The 16,530-nt window shown below is 43.1% G+C and overlaps 1 protein-coding gene across 1 annotated transcript in view; it reads left to right on the top strand.

The window, feature by feature from the left end:
- LOC309558636 (uncharacterized protein) overlaps positions 1-16,530 on the top strand; it is a 526,969-nt gene that overhangs the window by 99,062 nt on the left and 411,377 nt on the right. The window lies entirely within an intron of this gene.

Raw genomic sequence — 16,530 nt, 5'->3', positions numbered from 1 at the left:
ACTCTCTCAATGCGTTGCTCAGAAATAAATTATTTTCCTGCAGTGAATTTGGGACTATTCCTGCAACAAACCTAAAGAAAGAAAAGACACCACAAGGCTGTATATAAGCACCATTCAATGAAATTATTTTGTGCATTTGTGTGCCTATTGCTAAAGGGCCACTAGATGGCGCCCCAGCTGTCAATAGGAGAAGTAGAGGCTGCTGCTTCCGTTTTTTTTTTTTTTTTTTAAACAGCAGCAGGCATAGGCTGTGTACCACAAGCAGACTTAAAAGCATTCATAAACCCTAGTAACAGATTCGAAAGTACAACACTTGAGGAGAAGGCTGAATACTCACCTCTCCGATCAGTCCTAGCTGCAGCAATTCTTCTGTGCTGATATGAGCTGGCAGGGTCTAGAAACCCTGCACACTGACATGACAGGTTAGCTTCCTCACCTATGTCTGGAGTGGGAGGGGTGCTCCGGCATCAGTGGGGCTTGTGCAGAGGCTGCCTGGGACTCGGTCAGCCGTCCAGCGCAGGAGGAAGCCGTCCTGCCTCCCTCTCTTCCCCCCGGTGATGAGCACCATCCAGGCGACCGGAAACCTGCGGGGGGATCAGCGGCGGGTGCACGTCTCCTCTTCGCCACACCGGCATCTATCGCAGAAGGTCCCGTGGGTTTGCGACTGTGTAATGCCGCCGACGGCCGCTGCTCCCAGTCCAGCTCCGGTGCTGACGACGCTCTTCCTCTTCCGATGGCTGCGTTATCCGGTCTGCGGCACCGACTGGCCGATGGCTCCAGCGCAGGTGACACATGAAAACATGGCTCCCGGCGGCTCCGCTTGACTCGCAGAAGAGGTAAGTCTAGACAATGGTGCATCCATACTTCTCCATCTTCCCCTGCATGTTCAAATAGGCGCCGAAGAATACTCATCCTAGATGGAGTCTTGAGGCATGGAACAACACGGCTTGGCTTCTGTGAGGTGATGTGAGGTCCGGTCGAGCTCTGGAGGCGGGAAATACAGGAAAAAACAGGTATGCTACCTAATCTTCCTATCTACAGGGACAGGCTTAAGCTGATTTGGGCTTATTCTCACCTAACAGAGCGCTACAGAACTTTTCTACCCCAGCAACAAGGTCTCCTCACACTCTAAGCCCGTCAAAATAGCTCTAATTTACTTTAGCTAGACCTGTCATTATCCCATCGATAAAAGGGGGTTATTGAACCCCCTTTTCTTTCCATTCTTCATTCAACAATTTTAGCCTTGGAACATGCAGAGCTGCTTATGACCTTGAAGAGCTATGTTAAGATGTAATATGTTCATTTCGACTAGATGTGGGAAGGCGGAGAGTTCCCCCCACACCCACTCCTGTGTGCAACTAATAAACCGGAAAGGGAAAGATTTTAAAAAAAGAGAAAAAAAAGAAGAAGAGCTTTTTATGACTTTTTAGTTGTCATGAAACACCATGAGACATCACAATCTATACAGAGAGTGGTAATGGAGTCTTTATATTAGGGATTTTGGCTAGGCAGGATGTGCTATCTTATACCATTCAAACCATGGCTTCCAAAGCAGATTAGCCTTTTGGTAGTTGCCTAATGATGAGGCGAACATCACTTCATATGTTGCATGGATGTGTATCAAGTTTGTCACTTCCCTAATAGATGGAGCTTTAGTTCCCTTCCAATTTCTAACCAGCGCTAAGACGAGCACCCAGTAGAATGTGTATAGCTGTGGTTCTTAGTTCATCGGGGATTGATTCTATCCCTAAGGATAGGAGAGCTAGTCCAGGTGATAGTGGGACATTTATTCCTAGAACCTGTGAGAATATTCAGAAAGTTGCTGTCCAGAAAGTGGTTATTACTGGACAAGTCCATAGGGTGTGCATTAGAGTGCCTATGTTTCCGCAGTTCCTCCAGCATAGGGAGGGGGTCTGGGATGAAATTTGGCCAATCTATAAGGGGGTCATGTACCATCTAAGCAGTATTTTTTGTGATAGTTCCCACATTAGAGGGATAAGATTGCACCTTATGTAAGCGGAGTTACATACTAGTTATTAATTTCAAATTAACATATATATATATATATATATATATATATATATATCTATGGCTTGCATTTTATTATTTTTATATATACAGAAATGTTGGATTCTAGGAGACTCAGCACTCCCTCTCTCCAGCCACTATGTCATCTCTTTGAGTGAGAAGCACCCAGCATACCATTGTATGATAACAGTGCTGAGGCTGATTGCAGGAGCGCTCTGGCACACAGCTAGTAGAAATGATGTAAAGGGTGTAACAGTTCTGTCTGCTGGGGGTGCTAGACATCTCCAAGATGGCCGTGCCTCACAGGGCTCTGTAACCTAATGCACGCAGGACAGATATTTAACAGATATTTCAATAAATAAGGTAAATGCATAGCTTGAAATATTTAAACATACTTTGTAAAACCAAAAGTATGTGGACACCCTAAGAGTAAGAGTAACAATTCTAAGGCCACTATTCATGGTAACTCTAAACTGAATAACACCAAAAGTACGGCTCCAGGTTAGTCCACCCTTGTCTGCCATGCGTATCAGGTGCTAATCCAGCTCATAACTGAAGAACACATAGAAAATGGATGGATGACTGTCATCCGATAAAACCACTTCTTTATTATAACATATCTATAAATAAAAAACGGATTACCTACAATGGGGTTTTAACCACTTTACCACTAGAGCATTTTGCTGTCTTACGTCTGGGCCACTTTTTGTGATTCGGCGCTGTGCGACTTTAACTGACAATTGCGCGGTCGTGCGACGCCGTACCCAAACGAAATTGACGTCCTTTTTTTCCCACAAACAGAGCTTTCTTTTGGTGGTATTTGATCACCTGTGCGATTTTTACTTTTTGCGCTATAAACAAAAAAAGAGCGTTTATTTTGAAAAAATAACAATATTTTTAACATTTTTTTATATGAAATTCCCCCCCCAAAAAATGTAAAAACCATTTTTTTTTAAATTTTTGGCCAATTTGTTTTCTGCTACCTATGTTTGGTAAAAAAAATCGCAATAAGCGTATTTTGATTGGTTTGCGCAAAAGTTATTGCGTTTACTAACAAAGGGAAAGATTTATGTCATTTTTGGTGTTTTTTTTTAACGAGCAATGGCGGCGATCTGCGATTTTTTTTGCAGGACTGCGACATTGCGGCGGACAGATTGGACCCTTTGACACTTTTGGGGGTACCAGTGACATTACTGCAGTAATCAGTGCTATATATATGCACTGTAAATGACACTGGCAGGGAAGGGGTTAATTTTATTGGAGAGGGAGGGGTTAATGTATGCCTGGTGCTTACTGACGTGTGGGGGGGGGGGAGGTGACTGTGTGAGCCAGGGACAGATCGGAGTGTTCAGCTATGCTGAACACTCCGATCTGTCACTCCCTGTCACTGAGGAGATCCGCCCGCTTGTGTTTACACAGGCGGGCGGATCTCCACACTAGATCCCCGACGATCGGGGCAGAGCAGCGGCGATCGCCGCTGCTCCTCCCCTGGCCCGACTCCCGCTGTGAATGAAAACAGTGGGAGCGCGCCTCCGGCGGCGCGCGAGCGCCGCCTACAGGGGAGGAGTCTGGCGACGTAGGTCTACGTCGTCAGACCTAGAAGAGCCACTTTGCCGCAGTACTATTCCAGTACTCAGCGGTAAAGTAGTTAAAGCATTGCCTATGGACAATTTTGGGTATCAAATTTTGCGGTTTATTGAATTTTAATGGCTTGACATGTTGCTATCTGATTGGGTGGAACTTATCTTTTTTATTTTACCAAAAAAAAATTTGAATTTTTTATGTTTGTCTACATTAAAACTAACTTTAAAGTATTTTTTTTTTACTAACAAAACAGACTTTTTAAACTGCTGCGCTAATATACTAACACATATAAAATTGCAACTACCATCATTTTATTCTCCAGAGTCTCTGCTTTCAGAAAATATATAATTTGTTGGGAATGTGAAGTAATTGTCAGCCCAAAACTGTGCAGTTTAGCCTGTGTGTCAGAAAATGCAGAAAAAAGTCTCCAGCAGTTAGGGTGCATCATGTGACCTGCACCTGTGGGTGTGAGGTCATCATGTAACAGAGAAAAGAAACAAGGGCGCCAAGTCATAAAGGTAGATGAACAGCTGTGTAATTTAATGTAGTAACTTACATGTTAAAAACAGGTATTCCAATGAAACAGCATGCATGGTGTAAAAGGACAGTCCCCACAGTAGATCCGATGGAAGATGCAAATGAAGGACAGTCACATCTGGGTCCTGTGTGGCGCGTCCTGTGTAGTGGTGAAGGAAGTCCTGAATACCGGCAATGCCGGGTGATGCTGCAAATGGCGTGGGCTCCCTGGCTGGGCAGCCTCACCGCTGTCTGCTGTACAGCAGGAAGGTAATGACCCGGAACCAGAAATAGAAGGACAAGTCTGTCGGTTCCTCCACGGAAGCCGACAGGAACGTACACTGAACCGAGAGTGGAGGGCGGGCTGCAACGTTGTTTCGGAGGACCTCCTCCTTCATCAGGCAAGCCCACCCCTCCACCATAGAAAGTATTTATAATCCTGAGAAACAATTGCACTGCTGAGGATTGGACAAACCTCAGGTGTCACCAATAAAAAAGGGAGGGAAAATTAACAACAAGAAAAAAAGGGGAGGGGGGGGGGAGAAACGAACACCTCCCAGCAGCAACAGAGGCAATCATTATTAAAGGAACATCACATTAATAGACATTATAAAAAAACCCTATATAAGAGCAGAGTAACTAACTCATCACAATAATTGGCATATGTAGAACCCTATATAGGAGCGGAGTGACTAGCTCAATGCGGATATCTCCCCATTGGATTCATATAAAATTATAAATATATAAATACATAAGATATAATTAAAACATTAAATTAATATAACCTCCGCTTTAAACGAGGTATAACCTATCTTGTGTGAACGTGTCACATATATAAAATATGTAGGTATATATGAATATAGCTGTAAATATGGGACTCTATTAAAAACCTAAATATTATATAGCATTAGTGGATGAATAATAAAATATAACTCTATAAAAAACAATCAATAAAATACATAAAAGGCAAACAACCTCACTGGGGGTTAACCAATTAACCGCTGGCAAGGACAAAAATAGGGGGGGGGGGGAGGATGGAGGGAAAAAACAGCAAATATCAGCAGGACTCGTTGTAAAAGGAAGGGAAATGCATAAAATTACCGAAAGTACCAAAATTAGCAACGATACATAATCACATCCATAGTGCTCACTATAAAATGGTGTTGATTTCGAGCTCCTCATTTAACCCCCCGGGGGCCAAGGAATTGAGAGTGAAAATCCACTAGGTCAGTGTGTGTCTTTTTATTCACTAATTTGTTTTGGGTTTGTCAGCTGCACCTGAACCATTATGGACACTATTAGAGAATTGCTATCATACAGAGATAGGAGATTCAGTAATTTATTTGTCAAGGATTCCTCCCCTTTCCCTGATATACCCTCAGTGAAGTTTAAACCTCTTCCTTTGTTTTCTCCACACACCCCCAAACTTGAACATCATATGCGCAAATTGTTCCACCAATTGGAAGATTTATTGGTTGCTGAAAATGGTGGGACGTATCCTTCTTGTACAAGTACTTGGACCTGAAGGTCACCCCTAGAGGCCTGAGGGTCTACAAGGGGTGTTCCTTCTTAGATCCGGATCTTATGATCGAATGGCGACATATTTCAGATTTTTGTACTACACAATGGATCAAAGTAATTATTAGACAAAGAGAGCAGAGGATAAGCAAATATGCTTCCCAAATCAACCATGTTGTTGAACTTATTTTCAAACATTCCTCCTTTTGTTTTCTAGAGAGGTGGTTTAGCCATCTTCTAGATAAAATTTGCACGAAAGAGAGGCAGATGGTCCACAAGAAAATTAGCAAATTGAATCGAGATCTAGTGGATTATCAGTTAAACAGAGCCCACACTTGGGCTACTGATAAACGCCGGGGGAGGTTGGCTCAACAGTTGCCACACCCCTCCACAGGCATATCCCTACCCCCTCGTTCCCGTAGATCACACACAGGTTTGACCTCACGTTCCACCCGATCCACCGTTCAGACGCAGCCCCAGCGGATCCCCAGTCAGGAGGGCATTTTACACATTAGTCGGGTGGGTATTCCCCCCGTACCCTCTCCTGATGTTCCACCTGCGACTGTGCCCTCCGCTTGTGTTCCCCCTGGGACTGTGTCTTTACCTTTGGAAGTGGAACAGAGTGACATTACTAGCACTGATGAGATCCAGTCTTGTTTAGGCTTGGTTCCTCTGCCAGCCCACTCTCCTTCGCCTAACCACACAGTCACTGTGAATGGAGTGGCTCTAGTACCTAATATACACATACCATTGCAGGACTCGTCCCAGTCCAATTCCCCTTCTGTATCCAGTGTCCATACTCCCATTGAGGACCACAATCATCATTTTTTGGTGCAGACCCCACCCGTCTGCCTGATGGAAACATCCATAAAAAGAAAAAAACCAGAAGAGGCAGACGAGGTGGGAAATCCAAACAAAAGGCAATACATAGACAGTCCTTCAATACCATCAGAATCTATAACCTCTCATCCCACTCCCTGAGTGATGACGAGATGTCCATTCTCCAAAAGGGTCTCAATTTTGCCCCCAGTAACCCTCCCAATCCCTTTACTCTCTTCAGAGACTTCAACGGATTCATCCGGAAGTTGACTCTGAAGAGATTCTTCTACATTAAGGAATTGGCCAACAACAACAGTCTTCCTCCACGGGGGCCCTCGGATGTACCCCTGTTGGAGAATTATAGTGAGGATGACCTGAAGATATTGGAGATCCTGGAGTCACTACACGCAGAAGCTGGGGGGGATGGAGAGGGGTATCCTACCCCGACCCCGATATCTTTTGCTCCCATCAGACATTCCAACTACAGACCAACTTCCACCTTCTATCCCACCCAGGCTAAAGGTTCATTCATAGATGCCTTTTACCACACAACATTTAATGAATTACGGGAGCTGTGCTCCTCAGTGCAGTCTGGTTCACATCAGCACACTAACCTCACCCCCGGGGAGAAGTTGGCCCTTAGTTCCCTGGGCAACAACTCGGATATCATTATAAGACAGGCCGACAAAGGGGGAGGGGTGGTCATTCAGGATGTTGCTGACTATCTCAAAGAGTCTAATAGACTCTTGTTGGATAGAACAACTTACATCAAATTGAAGGGTGATCCTTTAGATTCCTTCAAATTAGAATTGAAATCTCTTTTGGATCCGGCCCTACAGGAGAACATCATAAATAAAATGAAACATCAGTTCCTTTTTAAGGAACTATACAAACATCCTTATTTTTATCACCTACCCAAGGTGCACAAAAATTCCACTTGTCCTCCTGGTAGACCCATTATAGCCGCAATGGATAGCTTGACCTCCAGTCTATCCTTATATATAGACTCCTTCCTGCAGCCCCTGGTTCAGGCCCTACCATCTTATATTAGAGACTCTATCCATCTTCTAGATATCCTCATTACTACTGGAGTGATACTTACACCTGGTTATCTTTAGATGTGACGTCTCTCTATACCTCCATCCCCCATGACATAGGTATTGCGGCTGTTAGTTATTTCTTGTCCAGGGACTCCGACATTCACCACAAGCAGGCCCAATTTATCACCAATAGTACCCAGTTTTGCTTAAAACATAATTATTTTAAATTTTCAGGTGACTACTTCCTCCAGATACATGGGACAGCCATGGGCGCGTCCTTTGCTCCCTCCTATGCCAACCTCACCATGGGTTGGTGGGAGGATAAATGCATTTGGAGGAACAATCCCTTCGCGGCCCATCTGATTTACTACGGTCGATACATCGACGATGTAATAATCATCTGGGATGGGCCCATTTCCACCGCAACTCCCTTCATCGAGTATTGCAACAGCAATGACATGGGTATAGCTTTCACACATGTGATCGATCAAACCTCCTTGGTTTTCTTGGATTTAGAGTTGTCCCACAGAGAGGGTAGGATTGTGTCTAGGACACACTTCAAGCCCTCTGCAGGCAACTCATACCTCCACTTTGGAAGTTGCCACCATCCAAAGTGGATACATAACATCCCCAAGGGGCAATTTTCCAGATTACGAAAAAATTGCACCCGTGGAGAAGACTATGAGGAGCAGGGCCAAGTTTTGATTCATAGGTTCCTGGACAAGGGGTACGACTCCACCTTGGTCCAGGCGGCCTTTGAAGAATGTAAAAATCCTTGTTCCGTTAAATCTACATCTGACTTGACAGCCTTTGGGGAGGTTAAATTCATAACCCAATACCATTATGCTCACAAGAGGATGGAGAATATAATTAGACGCCACTGGGGGATTTTAATGCAGGATCCAAAATTGGCTCCTGTTTTACCCAAGTATCCGCGAGTCATCTATAGGAGGCCCAGAAATGTAAAAAACATAATAGCCCCGAGCAGGTTCAATAAGCCCAAAATTTCCACACAGCCCCTTCTTACCTTTTGTAACTTAGTGGGCATGTACCAATGTAAAAAAATCTTATGCAAGATGTGCCCCTTTGTTACGCACAGACAGAAGTGGTTTCAGGGTCCATTGGGGAAAAAATACATCCATAAACATTTCTACAGTTGCTCCACTGAGTTTGTGGTGTATTGCCTGGCGTGTCCCTGTGGTCTCCTTTATGTGGGACGCACCATCCGCACAGTGCGTGCCCGTTATGGAGACCACAGGAGATTAATTGAAAAGGGGTCTGTGGAGCATAGTGTTCCCAGACATTTCCGTCTCCATCATAATCAGTCGACCGAGGGACTACGGGTTTGGGTCATCGAGACCATCCCCCCTTGCGATTCAGTGGCAGAGCGTTTCCAGACCCTCTGCCATAAGGAAACTTTCTGGATTTTCACTCTCAATTCCTTGGCCCCCAGGGGGTTAAATGAGGAGCTCGAAATCAACACCATTTTATAGTGAGCACTATGGATGTGATTATGTATCGTTGCTAATTTTGGTACTTTCGGTAATTTTATGCATTTCCCTTCCTTTTACAACGAGTCCTGCTGATATTTGCTGTTTTTTCCCTCCATCCCCCCCCCCTATTTTTGTCCTTGCCAGCGGTTAATTGGTTAACCCCCAGTGAGGTTGTTTGCCTTTTATGTATTTTATTGATTGTTTTTATAGAGTTATATTTTATTATTCATCCACTAATGCTATATAATATTTAGGTTTTTAATAGAGTCCCATATTTACAGCTATATTCATATATACCTACATATTTTATATATGTGACACGTTCACACAAGATAGGTTATACCTCGTTTAAAGCAGAGGTTATATTAATTTAATGTTTTAATTATATCTTATGTATTTATATATTTATAATTTTATATGAATCCAATGGGGAGATATCCGCATTGAGCTAGTCACTCCGCTCCTATATAGGGTTCTACATATGCCAATTATTGTGATGAGTTAGTTACTCTGCTCTTATATAGGTTTTTTTTATAATGTCTATTAATGTGATGTTCCTTTAATAATGATTGCCTCTGTTGCTGCTGGGAGGTGTTTGTTTCTCCCCCCCCCTCCCTCCCCTTTTTTTCTTGTTGTTAATTTTCCCTCCCTTTTTTATTGGTGACACCTGAGGTTTGTCCAATCCTCAGCAGTGCAATTGTTTCTCAGGATTATAAATACTTTCTATGGTGGAGGGGTGGGCTTGCCTGATGAAGGAGGAGGTCCTCCTCCACTCTCGGTTCAGTGTACGTTCCAGTCGGCTTCCGTGGAGGAACCGACAGACTTGTCCTTCTATTTCTGGTTCCGGGTCATTACCTTCCTGCTGTACGGAAGACAGCGGTGAGGCTGCCCAGCCAGGGAGCCCACGCCATTTGCAGCATCACCCGGCATTGCCGGTATTCAGGACTTCCTTCACCACTACACAGGACGCGCCACACAGGACCCAGATGTGACTGTCCTTCATTTGCATCTTCCATCGGATCTACTGTGGGGACTGTCCTTTTACACCATGCATGCTGTTTCATTGGAATACCTGTTTTTAACATGTAAGTTACTACATTAAATTACACAGCTGTTCATCTACCTTTATGACTTGGCGCTCTTGTTTCTTTTCTCTGTTACATGTTTGGAGGGTATCCCTACCTCTTGAGGAGCTGCCTGTCCAATCTTCACCCCAGTACCCTGATTTGGACTTTTTGTACTCTTTCATCAGCAAGGATCCATCCGGGATCATCGCATGATTGATTAGGACTTCTACACACTTGAGGTTCTTGTATCTTGTTTGCCCTGCAATATTCTCAATATTTTCATTGTTACCCAATTTAATTTAATTATTTATCCATTTATATTTTTAATTTTTTTTTTTTTTTTTTTATTTATATTGGTGATTCATCTGTGGTACCACTGGTCATGTGGTCCCCTCCAAAATGGTCCAGTGAGCGCTGATTCACTGACCTAGGTCAGTGTGTGTCTTTTTATTCACTGTGAGGTCATCATGTCAGTTATGATGTGAGGCTCCTCCCACCAGAAAATCACTCGGCTTTCAGCGGACGGAGAGGAAGGAAGCGAGAGACTTGGCTAGTGAATTCTAGTCATACCCACAGCGATATTTTAGAGATTCGGAGAGGACTGGAGATGGCTAGACGACCACAGAGACTTAGTAAGTATTTTTAACTAAATTTTAAACCGTTACTATGGTTACCATTTGTCCTGGTGTTGATAGGCCTGTCCCCAGCAGTGTCCCTGGGAATGTGAATGACTGGATCCCATCAATATTCCCAATTACAGTGTTAGCCCCACCCACCAGGCTTACCCCTCCTCTAGAGGACCAGTTATTCTCCCTGGGGGGGTTTGTTGTGGTAGCCCTGCCCTCAGATTCACAGGCCCCTCTCATATATCAGTGTAGGATGGAGGGTGATAGTTCTAGGCCTGAGGCCTTTGTAGACTACAAGTCCCAGCATCTTTAGATATCAGGACAGTGTCCTATATACAGCCTGACATCACCCCTAAGCAGCATTCACTGAAAGCTCAGTCTGGGGATGATGTAGAAGAAGTGTGCTGTGAAAGAAATCCCTTGTTGCCCCTTGCAACCAGTCCGATTCTACCGGTCAGAGCTGCTCCAGGGTGGGAAAATAACCACATTGTTCCCCTCTTATCATACAATGCCCTCTATATTCACCTTTATTACCCCTATATGCACAATTTAGGTGAATCGCGCTGTTTACTATTTTCCCAGAACTTTATTGAAATGACACAAGTGACATTTTATTAAGCTCTATTCACCAAAGAGGCATTTTGATGTGGAGGCTTAAATCACATCATGCTAAACTGATAAAAATACGAATTTGTTTAAAGATAAATAAATAATATTAAAAAGAATTACAAAAATGCTAATGTGTAATATATATATATATATATATATATATATATATATATATATATATATATATATATATATATATATATATATATATATATAAAACGTTTTAATATTATGTTATTTTTTTTATTTCAATAAAATATTATGTTATTTTTTAATATATATTTTTTTTAAACATGCATATTTTTCTTAGTTTAGCAAGATGATATGCATAATATATATCTATATAATCTTGCTAAACTAAGAAAAATATGCATGTGTAAAAAAATATATATTAAAAATTAACATAATATTTTATTATATATATATACTGTATATATAATATATGTGTAGAGTATGTTTGTGTATATTTATATATATATATATATATATATATATATATATATATATATATATATGTATATATATACATACATACACACACACACACACATCTATATATATATATATATATATATATATATATATATATATACGCACACACACACTCACACAGACATATACACACACCCAGGGCTTTATTCTCCCTGTATAGGATAGTAGATAGGTGTTGATAGGAGAGCCAGTAGCAGGCTGCAGGGACTGAGAGAAAGTTCCACTGCCTGTGCCCATTCTTAGTGTCCTGACTCCTCACGGATGAGTGCACAGTTTTCTAAATTCTTTTATTGTTCATGGTGCATAGGGAATATGGATGTATTGTTGCTGCTGAGGTACAATATGGGGATCTATTATTGCAAATAGGGGGTGTCATTTTTGCTGCTGGAGTATCTATTATTGATGCTGGTGTAATTATTGTTGTTGATGATGTATTTACTGTTGTTGCTGAGGTAAGTATTCGTGCTACTACTGGGTTAAATACTTTTGCTGGAAAGGGTCTATAATTTATGCTGGGGGGAAGTGGGGGAACTACTAGGATCGCAGCAGTCGCACCGGGCCCTGGCGTTCCGCCACTGTGGGGGAGCCCCAAGACCCGACATCTCCCGCTGTACCTCCGGCTGGCAGCTAACTATACAGTGAAGGGGGAGATCGGCAGCTCTATGATGTCTGTGGGATATCCCTCTGGCTAGCAGTTCACTTTCCGGGTGTCAGGGTATATAGTGGAGAGGGGAGGGGCCTCTGACCAGGGCACAAGTGAGTCGCTCTGGTTGTACACTCTTGCCGATACCTGCCCGGGTCAGAGTCCCCTCCACTCTCCACTGTATACACTGATACCCGGGAAATGAACTGCTAGCTGGAGGGACATCCTGAGGACATCACAGGGAAGCAGTATGTACTAGGGCTGCTGCTTCTAGGCTTGTCTCCTGTAAAGTAAGCCCAGCACCTGAGCATGCTGTGTGTCTTACTGTAACAATACCCACCTGTCACACTCCCCCCCTACCTGTCACACTGCCTCCCTCTCATCACACTGTCCCCCCACCTGTCACACTGGCCCACCCACCTGTCACATTCCCCCCCACCTGTCACACTGCCTCCCTCTCATCACACTTTCCCCCCACCTGTCATACTGCCCCCTCCACCTGTCAGACTGCTCCTCTCTTATCACGCAACCCCCCACCTGTTACACTGCCTTCCTCTTATCACACTGCCCCCCCCCACTCGTCACACAGCCACCCTTTTAATACAATGCCCACGTCATATTGTCCCCCCCATCACACTGCCCCCCATCTGCCACACTGTCACAAGGGGGCTTAAAGTTGTACAGTGTAAAAACTGGGCATGCTTCTATGCTAGCAAATTATAGGTCTGCATAGCTTGCGTGCAGCTAGTAGAAATCAATAGCAAGCTGAAATACACAGCAGCAGTACCCATATATTATTGCACCTGTCAAAATCTGACAGCCATGCAGGAGCATCTAAACAGCCCTGTATGCACACCATCAGCATTTGGGGCTGTTTAGTCGGTCCTTCAGGGTTGTCAAATTTTGACATGGTGCTAATCGGTGCAGGTGCTGCATCTGCATCCACTTCTATAGTCCAACAGTCAGAATGAAATACATTATTGCACCTGGTACTTCTGTTCAGTGATTTATGTGTATAGGGACATATGCTCTGAACACAGTCTGAGTTCAGGGCATATTTCGCTGTAGGCCAGTGGTCTCAAACTGGTGGTCCTTGCTGTGTTGCAGAACTACAATTCCCATGAGGCATTGCAAGGCTGAGAGTTACAAGTTTGACTCCCATAGGTAGAGGCATGATGGGACTTGTAGTTCCACAACAGCTGGATGGCCGCCAGTTTGAGATCGCTGGCCTACAGCAATATATGCCCTGAGTGCAGACTGTGTTCAGAGCATATGTCCCTATACACATAAGTCATTGAACACAAGTACCAGGTGCAATAATGTATTTCATTCTGACCGTTGGACTATAAAAGTGGATGCAGATGCAGCACCTGCACCGATTAGCAGCATGTCAAAATTTGACAACCGTGAAGGCCCGGCTAAACAGCCCAAAATGCTGATGGTGTGCATACAGGGCTGTTTAGATGCTCCTGCATGGCTGTCAGATTTTGACATGCGGCTGTGTCTGTGCAGCCCCTGCGTCTACATCCACTTCTATAGGATGCTTGCATGCAGCTTGAGATAGATGCAGAAATTAAAACAAAAGCCTCCTTCACACAGTACAGATGCAAGCCCCCGTCTGAATAAAGCCTTAATATTTAGCAGCACAGTTCCTCGCAGATTATATTGGCAAGTGTATATTTCAAATGTTTGTATATTTAACTGCTTTCCTTTTTTATTATCAATACATATCCCTACAAAATGATACTTGGTTCTATGTTCTTTAAAGAGAGTAGTGCAAGGAACTGAGTGTGGCGCTAGGAGTTGGGTGGGGAGTGGAAAAAGCGTGACCTAGGGGCGGGGGGGTACCTATTCTGAGAAAATAAAAGAATTGTAATACATTTAATATATATACTAGTATACACACGCACAGGACTGTGCACAAGTTTTATGCAGGTGTGAAAAAATGCTGTAAATTAGGAATGTTTTAAGCAACAGAAGTATTAGAGTCCCCTCAGACGTGCTTTCTGCCTGGCGGAATCCGTTTTATTCATCAGGGATCGATCCGCCGATCCCTGATGAGCAGGCAGATGACAGCTCCGTCTCTGCTTACTTACTCCGCTTACTGTCTCTGTCTACACTTGCAGACCGCCTGTCCATTTTCATCCTATCCTATCCAATCCAAACTTCCAGAGGGATGGAAAATAGGGTTTCCATCCATCTGGATTTCATGGACCACATCAGATCGGAGAGCGAACATGTGACCGCTGACATCCGCTGTTCCATAGAGGTGTAGAAAGCATCCGATCAGGTCCGCCTGAAAAACTGACAGGCGGACCTGATTGGAAAGCCAGTGTTAAAGGGGTCTTAATATTTTATTTTTATGAATGAACAAAATGGAAAGTAAATAAACAGAGGGGAAGCCCAAATCAAATCACTATTTGATTTGACCAGCCTTTGCCTTTAAACCAGCATCAATTTTTCCAGATGCGAAAACACTTGCGCACAGTTTTGAAAGGAACTCGGAAGGTAGGTTGTTCCAAACATCTTGGAGAACTAGCTACAGATCTTCTGTGAATGTAGGCTGCCTTAAATCCTTCTGTCTCTTCATATAATTCCAGACAAACTCCATGATGTTGAGATCAGGGCTCTGCGGGGGGCCAAACCATCACTTCCTGGACTCCTTGTTCTTCTTTCTTGTTCAAAAATTTTTATTTAGAATAAAGGGTGAACAATCATGTGCGACAATGAGCACAACATATGGCAGTAGGTACCAACGATATGAAATCAGTAACAATGAATCATTCAACTGTTGTATAAAAATACAGAGTGGAACAAAATCGTTAATAGTAACATCGTATAACAGGGATGTAGATTAACTTTAAGCTGATGATTGGTATTAATGACATTTTCTATGTGTCTGGGGTCAGTGTTCTGCTGCAGAATAAATTTAGGGCCAACCACATGCCTCCCTGATGGTATGGCATGATGGATAAGTATCTGCCTGCATTTCTAAGCACTGAGGACACTATTGATCCTGACCAAATCTCCAACTCCATTTGCAGAAATGAGGCTCCAAACTTAGAAGGAATTTTCACAATGCATCACTGCTGCCTGCAGACACTGATTATTGTACCGTTCTCCAGACCTTTACCAAAAACTGTCTCCTGCTACAGCAATTTTTCTGCAGCCCACTTCTTGTTTTCATGCAAACCATGTGGAAACAAGGCTAAGCGACTCAACTACACCTGGAAACATAGGAAGTGGGGTGCAGAAAAATGGCAGCAGGTGCTCTGGACTGATGTGTCAAATTTTGAAATATTTGGCACTAGCAGTAGACCACTTGTTTGCAAAGAGCTGGAGAGCGGTACAACAATAGGTGTCTGCAGGCAACAGTGAAGAATTGTGAAAGTTCCTGCATTTCTGCAAATGGAGTTGGAAATTTGGTCAGGATCAATGATGTCCTCGATGCTGAGAAATAGAAGAAGGTACTTATCCATCATGCCATACCATCGGGGAGGCGTGTGATTGGCCCCAAACTTATTCTGTAGCAGGACATTGACCCCAAACAAGAACAAGGAGTCTTGGAAGTGATAGTTTGGCCACCACAGAGCCCTGATCTCAACATCATTAGGTCTGTCTGGGATTACATAAAGAGAAAGAAGGAGGTAGCCTACATCCACAGAAGATCAGGGGTTAGTTCTCCAAGTAGTTTGGAGCAACCTACCTGCCAAGTTCCTTCAAGAACTGTGTGCAAGTGTACCCAGAAGAATTGGTACTGTTTTGAAGGCAAAGGGTGGCCACGCCAAATAGTAACGCTTCTATTTCTGAAAACACTCTTAATTTATAGCTCGAATCTATATTTATCACTGTGGTAATAGTGAATGAACTCAGAAGCTGCTTCTAGATGTAACCCCTTAAACAAGACAAAAATTTTCTTAGAAAAAAAAAAAAAACAGCACCACCTATAAATATGTGAATGTGTAAAAAATTGCTCATCTTTAGAATATAGTTTACTAGATTGAAGAGCAAACCACATATATGAATCTTAACTTCAAAATAAAGAAAAATAAAAGTCATATATACAAGAGATCCTAATAACATGCAAACAAAAAT

This window comes from Pelophylax lessonae (assembly GCF_965119305.1).
Source record: "Pelophylax lessonae genome assembly, chromosome: 6".
NCBI classification, from domain to species: Eukaryota; Metazoa; Chordata; class Amphibia; order Anura; family Ranidae; genus Pelophylax; species Pelophylax lessonae.
Note: the sequence above shows the minus strand (reverse complement) of the source record. Positions and strands in the feature narration are given on the sequence as shown.